Below are 13,906 nucleotides of genomic sequence, written 5' to 3'. Positions count from 1 at the left end.
ACGAGTCAAGAATGAGTTCATAATTTTGCCAATATCAGTAGTTGGAGTCCATTTAAAGGGTTTTTACCACGATTTTTAATGTAATTAAAATCAGAAGGAGTAACCTTAATAAAGCACGTTTCTGCTGTTATATTGTTTCATTACTCCCATTAATTGATACAAACATGCATTTTATCTGCATATATTTAAAGCTCCAGCTTCTCAAATCGTCACTAATGAGCTATCTAGTCACGTGATACGTCATGACGTCATACGTGTCAATGTGCTGCAGCAGCTATGTACATGTGTGTGTGAATAGATTCTATTGAAAGTCATAAATTATACAGAATGGATAATTAATGTTCCGACATCGGTGACATCCCGTTAGTATTTAAGATTCCGCCATACATATTTGAATCTGCCGCTGAGCCAAATCTTAAAGAAATTCCCTCAGCAAACATTTATATTAGCCTAATACGTACATCGCATTGACGGACTCGGACGGAGATCCCGCTCACAGAAAGGATGGAATTTTAACTTTTGGTATATATCTGAATGACACATTTCGTTTGCAAATATTTTGACTGTGTTCCCTTGTAGATCATAATATTATTGAAGCATTAGAGGTCTGTATATATAGAGTGTAACATGCATTAGCCAATGCTGATATCTAATTAAAATCAGTTCTTCTCTAACCGTTACACTGGAGAAGGTAGAGAAGATTTGCTTTTAATTAAATTGATGCATTGACCTACACTGTGTCGAAGGAAACAGTCGATTTACCGATATCGATTTAATCTATAATTTTATTTTTCAAAGGGGGGATTTTAAAATTACCAATCTGATGAAAATCTATCGACTTCTTAAATCGCATAGTGTGTGTTTAAGAGGGAGAGAGAGAGAGAGAGGGGGGGGGGGGCATGGGGCCAATAGTCGTAACCTCTACCTTATAATCGTCCCTCTCATTACTTTAAAAAAAATATTGGGGGGGGGGGGGCTATCATTCATTATATTGTTGCAATTTTTTTTCACTACGTTGGCATGCACCGTCATTATTTAAAAATAAAGCCGCCGCATTTCAGCATTTTTGATGATTATTAACTGGCATTTTTTCGACTTTTTCATTTTCTTACTATTTGAACAAGGGGGGGGGGGTAGGGGTAGACCGTGTAGTCATTTCGTACATGGTGTCAATACTCAAAACTTCAAGCGGGGGGAAGGGGGGCAATATATCGTTGCATATGAAATCAAAGGTGCATATATATAAAAAGTGTATGCTACACAGAAATTTCTGTGGTTGCCAGACCCGCGGTGACTTCAATGATTGCCTAAATACCTGGTAGGCTATAAGAGTTCTCAAACTGAAGGCAGTCTCTGATTATGTCCATTCTGAAGGACAACGAGCCTATTAATTTGTAAACAGAAATGTCGATATCATGAATTAAATGGGTTAGAATGCAATGTGTGAGTTTGTCATTGAAGATGGTTTTCCGTTGGTTTAAAGTATTTCTAGATTTAGTTCTAAGCTCACAAAATTTCTCCGACTTGCCTCGTTGGTAAAAGTAAAGAAATTTTTGTGTGCTGATTATTACAGCTATATACTGTACAACACAATATAATGGGACTTGTAACTGTTGAATCTCTCCATTTTGTATCAATAGCCTGCTGTATGTGCTGTTCACAACTTGTTTAAATGTTTTCATGCTTGCTCGCTTCACCGCGATTGACACGTATGACGTCACATACTAATGACGCGAAAATCTCCAACGAGTATATGCATATCTGGCTTTTTGCACTTTCGATACAAAATGATCACTAAAACACGCTTTATATCGAAAAAATAATAACAGTACGATTCAAAACACCACATTTTCATATAAATTTACAAACAATTAAAATCGTGGTAAAAACCCTTTAAAGGTGAAAACAAGAAATGGGTAAATCTAATAACTCCTATAAGGGAAAATAAAATGAAGAGTTGGGCAAACACGGACCCCTGGGAACACCAGAGGTTGGATCGGGTGCCTAGGAGGAGTAAGCATTTTCTGTCGGTTGATCACATCCGCCGTGAGTCCTATATCTTGATCAGATAAACGGAGTAATTCGCAATCAACATCAGTGTGTAAAGAACGGCCCAATAATTGGTATGTAACACACCAGACAACATTTGATCCAATGACAGGTTGCATTGGCAAATTAGATCGTTATAACGACCATAGAATTTGCGACATGCAGACTTTAAACGAGACTGTTGAAACCCCTATAACATGAACTTGTTTGTAAATAGCCTGCTTCGATTTAAAAACTTATCATACGCAGAACGATCTCTTGCGTATCGAATCAGTTGAGAGATATAAACACCATATGCAGGTGATAATGGAATATTGCTACATAAATATTTAAAGTTGGCTATGGAGAAGCTGAAGTCTACCCGTTGGTCATAAAGTTGAGTTTTTAGTTTGACATTAATATACATGGTCTATCTCGAAATACTATGTTATCTGTGTCTTGAATTGGTCCGTAGTGATGTGACTGTATAGTCCATTCCAAAGATCGGACACGGTCGCTGTAAATGAACATGCACGTTTGGGCGACCGTAAACATTGCTCCCTCTTCAGCCCCGTGCTTACCTTTTAATAGAAACTTAGTTGATAAACAGTCGTCATACATGCGATACATATGCCCTAACCGGCGAAGGGTTGGCATGGCGAACATGTTTGGCACCCATAGGCTTACGTGATTCTGATCATAAATTTCATGCAAATATTTCGCATGAGAAAATGGCAAAAGTGAGGTGAATGAGATATTCACTTGATTTTTATGCAAAATATTTTATAGGGAAGTCCTCTGGACATGATCTGTGTGGTCATGCAAACACAGAGTAGTAGTTAACACAGAGTAGTAGTTAACACAGAGCAGTAGTTAACACAGAGCAGTAGTTAACACAGAGTAGTAGTTAACACAGAGTAGTAGTTAACACAGAGTTGTAGTTAACACAGAGTAGTAGTTAATACAGAGTAGTAGTTAACACAGAGTAGTAGTTAACACAGAGTTGTAGTTAACACAGAGTAGTAGTTAACACAGAGTAGTAGTTAACACAGAGTTGTAGTTAACACAGAGTTGTAGTTAACCCAGAGTAGTAGTTAACACAGAGTAGTAGTTAACACAGAGTAGTAGTTAACACAGAGTAGTAGTTAACACAGAGTAGTAGTTAACACAGAGTTGTAGTTAACCCAGAGTAGTAGTTAACCCAGAGTAGCAGTTAACACAGAGTAGTAGTTAACACAGTGTAGTAGTTTCAAGGCTGCAGATGATGATCCAAGATAGTCTGATTTCGAGGAAGATTAGGATAGTAAATGAAACCTTTGTTGTTCTTTCATTTCTTCACAATTCAATGTAGCATACATATACATGTAGCAATGCACGATTATCACATTAAAATCGCCGAAAATTATTGTATAGGATGAAATATACGAAAAACTATTATCTAAAAATTGAATGGTTTTAACATGAATATGATACAAATAAAGCATGATATTTGAATGAGTATTGAACAAAAAGGAACACGTGTGAAAACCATGCCAGCTATTCTCCCTTCCCCCCCCCCCCTGTCTGATTGAAGATGTCATTGGTGATGCGGTCCTGTCATGTGATGCCAATCAGTCTTTTAAGGCAGTGCAGGTGGAAGGCGCTCAATCTGCGTTATTTGCGAGAGTGCAATGTTCATTTTCCGCTGACACAGAGGAATATATTCATCATACAAGCTTGTTACATCTTAATCTTGTTGTTGGTCGTCAACATGGTACTTTTCCAGACTTTCTTTGATAGGCGGGCCATGCCTGTGGCTGCCTTGCCGATCCGCAGATTTAGTTCGGCATCCAAAAAGAGGTAACTAGTGCAACCTAGGTAAGCTAAATTTGAACAAATTCAAGAGTATGGTCGCAAATGTAAATGTACATGGTGCAGGCGACATTTTGTGACAAAATCTTAGTTTTCATCGGGCTTTAGGGATGCCAAATTAGAGTACCAATCCTGGTAATGTTCCGCACATATCTTCTGTTTGCTACGGTCTGTGACAACGTTACCTGAAGTAGATTTAAGTGGTATGTTCATACAGTATGACACTGACGTTCTTTCTGTGTTGGTCCGTGGGACCAGAAACTACTGTAGATTCCTATATATACACAAGGAATTTATTATCGCATGATTTTATGAGAAACATCACTCACGAAATAATTTTGCTGTTAAAATATATTGGCACGCTATTTTGACTACGGATAACTCCGTTTATCTGATCAATATAAAGGTGACCAGTCGACAGGGGATGCTTACTCCTCCTAGGCACCTTCTACCACCTCTGGTGTGTCCTGGGGTCCGTGTTTGCCCAACTATCTATTTTGTATTGCTTATAGGAGTTATGAAATTGATCACCGTTCGTTATCTCCACCTTTCATGTAAGAACTCTTGATCAAATGACAATACGTGAATTCATATTCGCATGAAATAAGGAATCTACAGCATGATCTTTGCCAATCGGGCGGAACAGGTGCTTAATCGCCGCCATTTCCCTGACGTACATGTAAGCATTAAGTTCCTTATAAGACGCATCCTTAAATTCAGTAGTTGAACACAGAGGGGGCAGAGGCAAATGATGTTTGTGGGTCCGAAGGAAATCATAAGACGGAGGGAGAGTATCCTCGCTGTCCCCTATGATGGAGCTTCAGGTGGAGAAAGGAGCGAGTTGTCGTTCGTTGCGTATAGGTGTATCTCTTGTAGAGCGGTGATGCCGGTGTTAAATCTACATGGCTAGCGGTTGATGATGGGAGGTTTTATGGTGTCGTCAACTAGGTGGAGGTTGTCGGAGATACCGGAACATTTAGAGTTATCAACTTCTGCTTCATACTTAGATATTTTATTGAAATTAGATATTAACGGCTAACTAACAATTCACCTTTATGACAAACGGAATTATTTCAGTTTCTCCATCGTCAACTTTCCATATTTATGATGTAGCAATATTCCATTATCCCCTGTATATAGTGTGTAAATATCTCAACTGATTCAATACTCAAGAGCTTGTTCTTGATGTGATGTCAGAACGAGGGTAGGCATTACATAGGGTTTGCTGATAGAGAGGCTATTTTCTAAGGGGAGACTTACACACTTGCGTTGTATATCTCTTGTATTAGATCTAGTTACGAATTTCATTTGTTCAATGAAAGGTGAAGATAACAAACATGATTAATCTCATAACTGCTATAAGCAATACAACATACAGAGTTGGGCAAACACGGAGCCCTGGATATACCAGAGGTGGGATCAAGTGCCTAGGAGGAGTAAGCATCCCCTGTCGAAAGGTCACACCCGCCGTGAGCCCTATATCTTCATCAGGTAAACAGAGTCATCCGTAGTCAACATCAGATTGACAAGAACGGCCTAACAATCGGCATGAAACACGTCAGACTGCATTTGACCAAATGATAGGTTGTATTGGCAAACTAGATCGTTATAGCGACCATAGAATTTGCGAAATACTGATTTTAAACGAGACTGTTGGAACCCCTGCACCATCAACTTGTTTGTCAGTAGCCTGCTTCGATTTAAAAACTGACCATACGCAGAACAAGCTCTTGTGTATCGAATCAGTTGAGAGATGTAAACACCATAATTATGCAGGTGATAATGGAATATACTACATAAATATGGGAAGTTGACGATGGAGAAACTGAAATCATTCCGTTTTCAGCTTTCAGTTTCTCCATCGTCACCGTCCCATGTAGCAATATGCAAGTATAACCTGCATATAGTGTTTATGTCTTTCAGCTTATTTGATACACAAGAACGTACGTTTTGTGTATGGTCAGTTTTTAAATCGAGGCAGACTACTGGCAAATAAGCTGATGTTTTAGGGGTTTCAAAACTCTCGTTTAATGTAATATTTTCGCAAATTTTATGGTCGTTATAAGTAGTTATGATGATTAAATTTATCGATACAGCCTGTCATTGGGTTAAATGCTGTCTAACATGTTTCATTACAATTGAGGTCGTTCTTTACACTCTGATTTTGCCTACTGATTACTCCGTTTACCCAAATGAGATATAGGGCTCACTCCGGGTGTAACCGGTCGACATGGTATGTTCATTCCTCCTAAACACATCATCCCAGCTCTGGTATGTCAATGAGTCCGTGTTTGCCCTACGCTTAATTCTGTATTCTGTATAGTTGTTATGAGATTGAAAACTATGTTTTATCTTCACCTTTTCATTCGTTGATATACATTTTCATGAAAACGTTTGTAGGTTATTTTGTATTTTTTAACGAATTAGTGAATATGTAATTGGATGAAACCACAATGATCTTGGAAATGAGATATAACAAGGTATAATTCTAGTATTTTTGCTAGTGCAATCCATCACAAACTTGATGAAAAAAAAAAGAGATGAATTCTAAATTGTAAAAAGAAAATGAAGATAACGAACAGTGATCAATCTCATGAATCCTGTAAAAAATTTAAAGTCAAGATTACACTGAACACACCTAGGATGAGTAAGTATTCCGTGTTAACTGGTAAAACTAGCCATGAGTCCTAATCTTGATCAGGAAAACGGAGTAACCCGTAGTCAAAATCAGTATATAAAGAACGGCCTAAAAATTGGTACACTATATGAAATACTCATGCAGCATTCGACAAAGTGATAGATGATTTGCTCACGGCGGGTGTGACTGGTAAACAGTCACTTTTCGATATCATCACTTATTCATCATTACATCGACCATACAATTTTGTGAAATACTGACTTTACACGAGATTGTTGAAACCCATGTAATATCAACATATTTGTCAGTATCATGCCCCGATTTAAAAGTTGATCATGCACAGAACATACCATTGCGTATTGAAATAGATGAGAGACATAAACACCATATGCAGGTGATAATGGAATATTGCTACAAAAATATGGAAAATTGGCGATGAAGAAGCAGACATCATCTCCTTTGTCATAAAGTTGTGTTAGTTTGCTATTGGCATTTATGTTCAATAAAATATCCAAATACATGTATGAAGTAGATAAGGAAGACTTGGTGGTGTCTTCCCTTCGTAACGTCGTGACATTGTCAGAGATTTAGATACATGTGGAGGATATGGTGTACTCGCAACATTACCATGAAAACTTTGAAGTTCTATAAGAAACGGTCAATTTATCCAAATAGAAAAATATTGCAATTCTATAAGACGTGACGAGATGTATTCCTTGGATTTTCAAATATATTTGTACCAGTAGGTTAATATGAACTCCAGAATTGGTGAGACATATTATACATTTTGAAAAATAACAATTATTGACGTGCTTTGTTGTCATCTCAATAATTCAGTATCTCTTTTTATCGTTGTATACTCTATTTTACTAGTAGGATCATTGATTGTCCTAAGTTCAAGTAAGAGAGCAGTGGTAAGATTCTGTCCAAACTTTGTTCATAAAAGCTGGAAACGCAAGTTCATTAAATTTGATAAAACATGTGTTGAAATAAAACGCTGTACATTTAGTGTGCATTATCATACATAGCACATGGTAAAAACGGAATAAGTAAACATGTGTAGATCGTTTTAATTGTTGTGTATGATTCTCTAAACAACTAATTTTAAAATTGATTAATAGATATTCTAGTCATGTACAACAAATTACATTGATCGGTAATGGGGGTTGTTTGTTTTTATATATAAGCCTGCGTTATCCTGTGATCACGAGGTCGTGGATTCGAGTCCTGGCCGCGCTTTGCTAATAAGTTAATGATTGTTCCTCTCCTAAACGCTCGGCATTCAGAAGTGAAAGGTATGGGTCTTTCAGATGAAACTTTGAAAATCTCGAACGTTAAACAAACAAGAAAAATCAAAACGAGAGAAAAATGAAAAATAGACAGAAAATAGACCTCGTTATGTTTACAATAAATTCAAACTTTTTTCAGTTCTATTAAACCATGTACTTTATGCACTGTGTTCAGTTTTAGGTTGGACAATGACCTAAATCCTTCCTCAAATGAATTTTCCTCAATAGTTAATTTAGTGGTCATTCAACCTGCTACAAGTTCAAGGACACCTGGGTACCTGTCACAAAGGACCCGGGAATGACCGTGGTGTGTTAAGTAGATAAATACGGAACAAACCCGACTGTCTCCATGTTATTATTAGAAAGATGGATTCATGAATCACAACAGTAGAATGTTTCGACAATGAAGAATTCATCATACATCTTTTGTAATTATTGTTACAGATATAAAAATTAATCAACAAGTGTATAAAAGATGGTATATATCAATATATAGAAGATAACTTCCTTAATTACAATATGATCCTTTGGGTCAAAATAGCATTTTTCGTATAAATGGCAATCGGTGGTCGTTAATTAATGTCTAGAGATTATTCCCGCAGCCCAGGAAACGATATTCTGTACACCGGAAATCTAGAAGGGAGTAAAGGGGTTGCCACCCTCCTGTGGTTGAAAGTTTAATATTCAATTTTGCCCATTTGGGCTCTTCAGCAACCCTTTTGGGCGGAAAGGTGTGTACACCGTGACGTCACGTTGTCTCAGCATACACATAGTGAATGTAATTGCAAAGTACATGTTTTATAAATGAATTGAACTAGAATAATATTGATCAGCTATAATAATGATAAATTTCTTTAGGTAAGAGTTATATGATGTAGCTGAGACCCATTGCGTTCAAATCCAGAACTTCTTTCTTTAATTTTTTTTAAATGAAATTCATATTCACATTTTACTTTCCTTTCTGTCGGAATCCCCAGCCGTTAAAATAGACGTACATTGTACTACATTTACCAAGATTCACACGCATATTGTTCACATGCAACGCTTCCATGAGGTAATGTCTATCATTACAATTTGTAAAGGCATCGAAGGTGATAACAATGCTTAAAAATTATACAATTTCATGATTTATTCTTCTTGTAAGCAAATATTGTTAAATGCTTTTGTTTTACCAATTCATTGTAAATTATTATCTAACAGAGGCAGTATTATTTCCTGCATAAAGAATAACATCAAGAATAGTCTTTTGTAACTGAGTACTATGTACTTTCAAACTTGGCTAAATGGACAATATTTACTTTGTTTCTTTGTTCTGCAATAGACATGTTTCTAAAATTATCAAATCTCAAAAAACGGTAATAAATTTATGGGACGTAAAATATATGTTGCTGTGATGCAAACATGTTACAAATACCATTGTACTTTTCGCTTGTAGTAAATTAAATTTGCGCTATTTATGGTGGCACTGTGTAATATCTAGACATAATTATTTTATTGTTGTTTTCGAAAAAACGAGAGTCGATGACGAAAACAATCTTCCGTATAACTGTAATTTCAAAAGACAGATTTATAGATTTTTTAATCAAAGATGAATATATAGTGCTTCTTGTTTTGTTTACAGGAGTGCTACTTGGAAAAGTTTACAACACAGGAACTAAAGACGGCATACATTGCTGGCTGTGGGTCAAAGTCGGTGTGTGTAGCATATCATAAATGAGTTAATAAGTGTAAATCACAATATTCTTATCAAATCTTAAAAATGAATATTTTTATACATGAATCGAATTTCATGATTCATTTTGTCACATCTAATTCATTAGTCTGAACTGAACTCCATCCATTCTTTAAGTATGTACCTTGTTATTGTGTATGATATGGCTAGTGTCGCGCTTGGCATATCATACACAGCGGTTCCCTTTTTCCTTTCACAGATTAAGAAAAACGTTACTTACTTTTGACCCCTCTTCCTATAGGTTTGTACACTTATGCAGAGTTTGGTTAACGAAAGAAAGCGTGATTATACAAACTGTGTAGAGTGCTGTAACACTGCGCCATGATCAACAGAACATGGTCCGTGTCACGCCAATCTGTGTGGGGAAAGTAAGTGGAACCACGAATAGAATGAATGACAGTTTTCCAACAGTGAACATTCTTCTATTTGAAAATACATTCTCGAATATTTTTGCCAAGACTAGATTGGCATTTCAAAGGTGATTATCTTCGCCTGTCAATGGAGAATCACCTGATACCAAAATGGTTTTGAACTTTGTTTGTGAGGGTGTATCGGGTAACAGAATTAGGTTTTCTTTAGAAGTTAGTTGCTGGTGAGTGCAAGAAAGCCTATTTGGTTTTGACAAAAATATTTAAGAATTTGTTTTTACTAAAACCTTCCTTCGTTCAATGTGTTTATACAATGAAATTAGAACAAGCTGCTTTGTACTTTTTATGTTGTAGTTTTCAGGGTTTATGATATTTGGAAAAACATTTCCTTCATGCGATTGAATGTGGATATAATTTGCAAAATTAATATTCTTAATTCTTTTGAAAATGTAATATCCAAATATTTCATGAAGTTCTGTGAAGTATTTTCTTTTAGCTAAATTGATGTTTTGGTATGTGAGGTCTTAAATCGTGAATGATTGTCATTCATTTGGGAATATAAATTCGTGGGTATGTTCATGATACAAAAACAATCAAAATCAGTCTGTTGAGAAAATTCGTTTATAGTTCCTATTACCGCAGAAAAATGTGCATTAAATGAAATGAGTTTTAAGTGAAAGGTGAAGATAAGGAACGGTGATCAATCTCATAACGCCTATAAGCAATACAAAATAAAGAGGTGGGTAAACACCTTGGATATACCAGAGGTGGGATCAGGTGCCTAGGAGGAGTGATCATCCCCTGTTGAGCGGTCACACAAGCCGTGAGCCCTATATCTTGATAGGGCAAGCAGAGTAATCCGTAGTCAAAATTAGTGTGCCAAGAACGGCCTAAAAATCGGTATGAAACAAGTCAGACAACATTTGACCCAATAAGATATTGTATTGGCAAATTAGATCATTATAACGACTATACAATTTACTAAATGCCGACTTAAAACGTTGTCATGAACTGAGATGCATGTAATCCTAGTATCATGTTTTTAATGAATTACTCTTGAAATATTAAGATCGAAATCAAATTCGGGTTCTTTTAACTTCAGATGACCTGGGTGTAGACTTGGAGCACAATATTCATCTGTAATGTTTGGTTCCAATCCTAGTTTGAATAACAAGAGTACTGTAAACATTACATTATACTCACGTCGGACAATAGGGAGAACATTTTCAGTGCAATATCTGTATCCACTATTTGACCTACATTTAGCCTTAACCCAGAAAACATGACCTCGGACGGACCAATGCAGCTGATATGTAAACTCGCTCTTATGCTTCTTAAGGGTGAAATTGTGACCAAATTTCAACGATGTGCATGCATCCGTTGTAGGAAAAAAAATCCAGAAAGCAAGACATCGAACAAATAGACGGACTAACGAACGCACGGACAGCGCCATAACATACGATGAGCGTATAAAAGGTGATGGTCGAGGGACTAAAGCTAGAGACAGGTGTTGAGAAATTTATTTTCGAAATGTGTTACAATTTTGTCAGATTGTTATAAAAGAAATGGCATACTTGTATGTATGATAGATTCAAATCATGATGGGGAAGTATCAAAGTATCTAAAATTATCTTTAGCAACTCAATTAATAATCATTATCACACAATAGGCATGTCCGAATAAAAGTTCAGATCAAGAAAGGCATGCTTATGCAAGGTGAAGATAACGAACAGTGATCAATCTCATAACTCCTACAAGCAATACAAACTAGATAGTTGGGCAAACACGGACCCCTGGACACACCAGAGGTGGGATCAGGTGCCTAGGAGGAGTAAGCATCCCCTGTTGACCGGTCACACCCGCCATGAGCCCCATATCCTGATCAGGTAAACGGAGTTATCCGCAGTCAAAATCAATGTGCTAAGAACGGCTTAACAATCGGTATGAAACACGTCAGACAAAATTTGACCCAATGCGAGGTTGTATTGACGAACTAGATCGTTATAACGATTATTATTTGCAAAATGCTGACTTCAATCGAGACTGTTGAAATCCATGTACCATCAACTTGTTTGTCAGTAGCTTACCTCGATTTAAAAACTGACTATACCCAGAACAAGCTCTTGCATATCGAATCAGTTGAGATATATAAACACCATATGCAGGTGATAATGGAATATTGCTACATAAATGTGGGAAGTTGACGATGGAGAAGCTGAAATCATCCCGTTTGCCATACAGTTGAGTTGTTAGTTTGCCGTTAATGTCTACTTTCAATAAAATATCTAAGTATGAAGCAGAAGTGGACGACTCTGTGGTGTCCTTTATTTCGAGCTCACAGGGATATATCAAATCGACATATGAATGAAAGCTATCATTGTTAATAGACAAAACGTCATCGATATATCTAAAAGTCGAATATGATAGATTTAATTTTGTTCAAATAATGATTGGAAAGTATCACAGTATCAAAAACCGTTTTAACAACTCAGGCAATGATCATTATTAGAATTAGGGAATATTTTTATTTTCCAGAGGGTGTATGAAAAGCAGGCTGTGTGATCTGTATCAGCTTGGGTAGATCAAAAGACGACTGTAAAAGTCCTCAAATTTGCCAAGACACGCAGGTTTGTCAGATTATGAAACAATTTCAGAGAAAGGCAACACAGGGGGATGGACAAGTTTCACAGTTTTAATAGAATTAAAGGAAACTTACAACAAGCTGGCATTGTCCCCACACCCTAAGGACCTCTTTCATACAGAATTTAAAATATAAATCTTACATGTATAATGTATTTTGTTACTGGAGAATACTTTATAGTTGGTTGAGTAACATGTAAAGTTGTCCATCACACAGATTGAAAACATGTAGCTTTTACCATATATTCAAGCAATCACAAAGAGAAAGGATCATTCATCATTAGTAATGTATGTCATAACGATATCAGATACCGTACAATTCCTGGGATATTTTGATTTATCAGGCAGTCCCTATCACTTACTCTGCAAAATGCAATGACCAATATAGATTTCTAAATGTCAATCCTCATTTTCTCCTCTTTGTTATTGTCTTTTCATTTTGACGTAACTGCTTTACAATAATTAACTTAGTCGAGGTTGTTTATCTTACCCATCCACCATTGAAGAATGTATTTTCAAGTTTGTGGTACTGCTATCCACATTGTTGGTGGTTCTGTATTATACCGCTTTTACTGTGAAGAGAGACATGTAAGTAGAATGTGCTGTATGTGTCTATTTACACATCATCAAAGTAGCAGGTGAACATCGAACACCAACTAATAACAATCTATCTATTTATACCCGATCTGTGTTGCAGCTATACAAAACAACGGGGCTGGCCATGTCATAGAGGACGTGAAACGTGTTGACAACTCCCACAATCTTGGAAATGTCATCTGTTCTGCATGCTGCTTTGGGAACGAATGTAAGGATGCCTAGCTTTGAAGAAAAAGAGTAAATAGATTTCTGCAATTCTTATACCGCAGAATTATTCTGGGGTTTTTTCGCAGCAAATTTCAATTTCCTTGTAACAATAAAACAACAACGTTCATTTCATTTGTACGCCTATTTTAGTAATCATTCCATACAATAAATTGTCAGAGAAAGGAAATAATCATTGAGCATAAGAGTATGCAGCTATATATTTGAAATGTAAAAAATGTGCATATTTGAAATCAAATTAAATTTTTGATTTCAAAATGTAATCAAAAAAGTAGCAGTAGTTCGAACATTCTTCTTCATTCACGGGTTTAATAAAAAATTCAAAGTAAACATGGTCAATTTTCAAAATAGTTGATACTAACCCACTTGAAATCAGAATTAAAAGTCGTTACGCACATACATTGGATCGAATCATTGCATTGTTTTGATACATGTGATATTAATTAAAGCTATTCTATCTATTCCAGATATAACTGTTGACATGCTGGGAACCAATCCCACGATACCCGCCACCACTATTATAAGACCATCACCTTAA

The 13,906-nt window shown here is 36.3% G+C and overlaps 1 pseudogene; it reads left to right on the top strand.

Moving 5' to 3' along the window:
• Positions 1-8,385: 8,385 nt before the first annotated feature.
• On the top strand, positions 8,386-13,906 carry LOC125656453 (uncharacterized; annotated as a pseudogene).

This window comes from Ostrea edulis, chromosome 7, assembly GCF_947568905.1.
Source record: "Ostrea edulis chromosome 7, xbOstEdul1.1, whole genome shotgun sequence".
NCBI classification, from domain to species: Eukaryota; Metazoa; Mollusca; class Bivalvia; order Ostreida; family Ostreidae; genus Ostrea; species Ostrea edulis.
The sequence above is the reverse complement of the archived record's forward strand: the minus strand, read 5'-3'. Positions and strand labels throughout refer to the sequence as shown.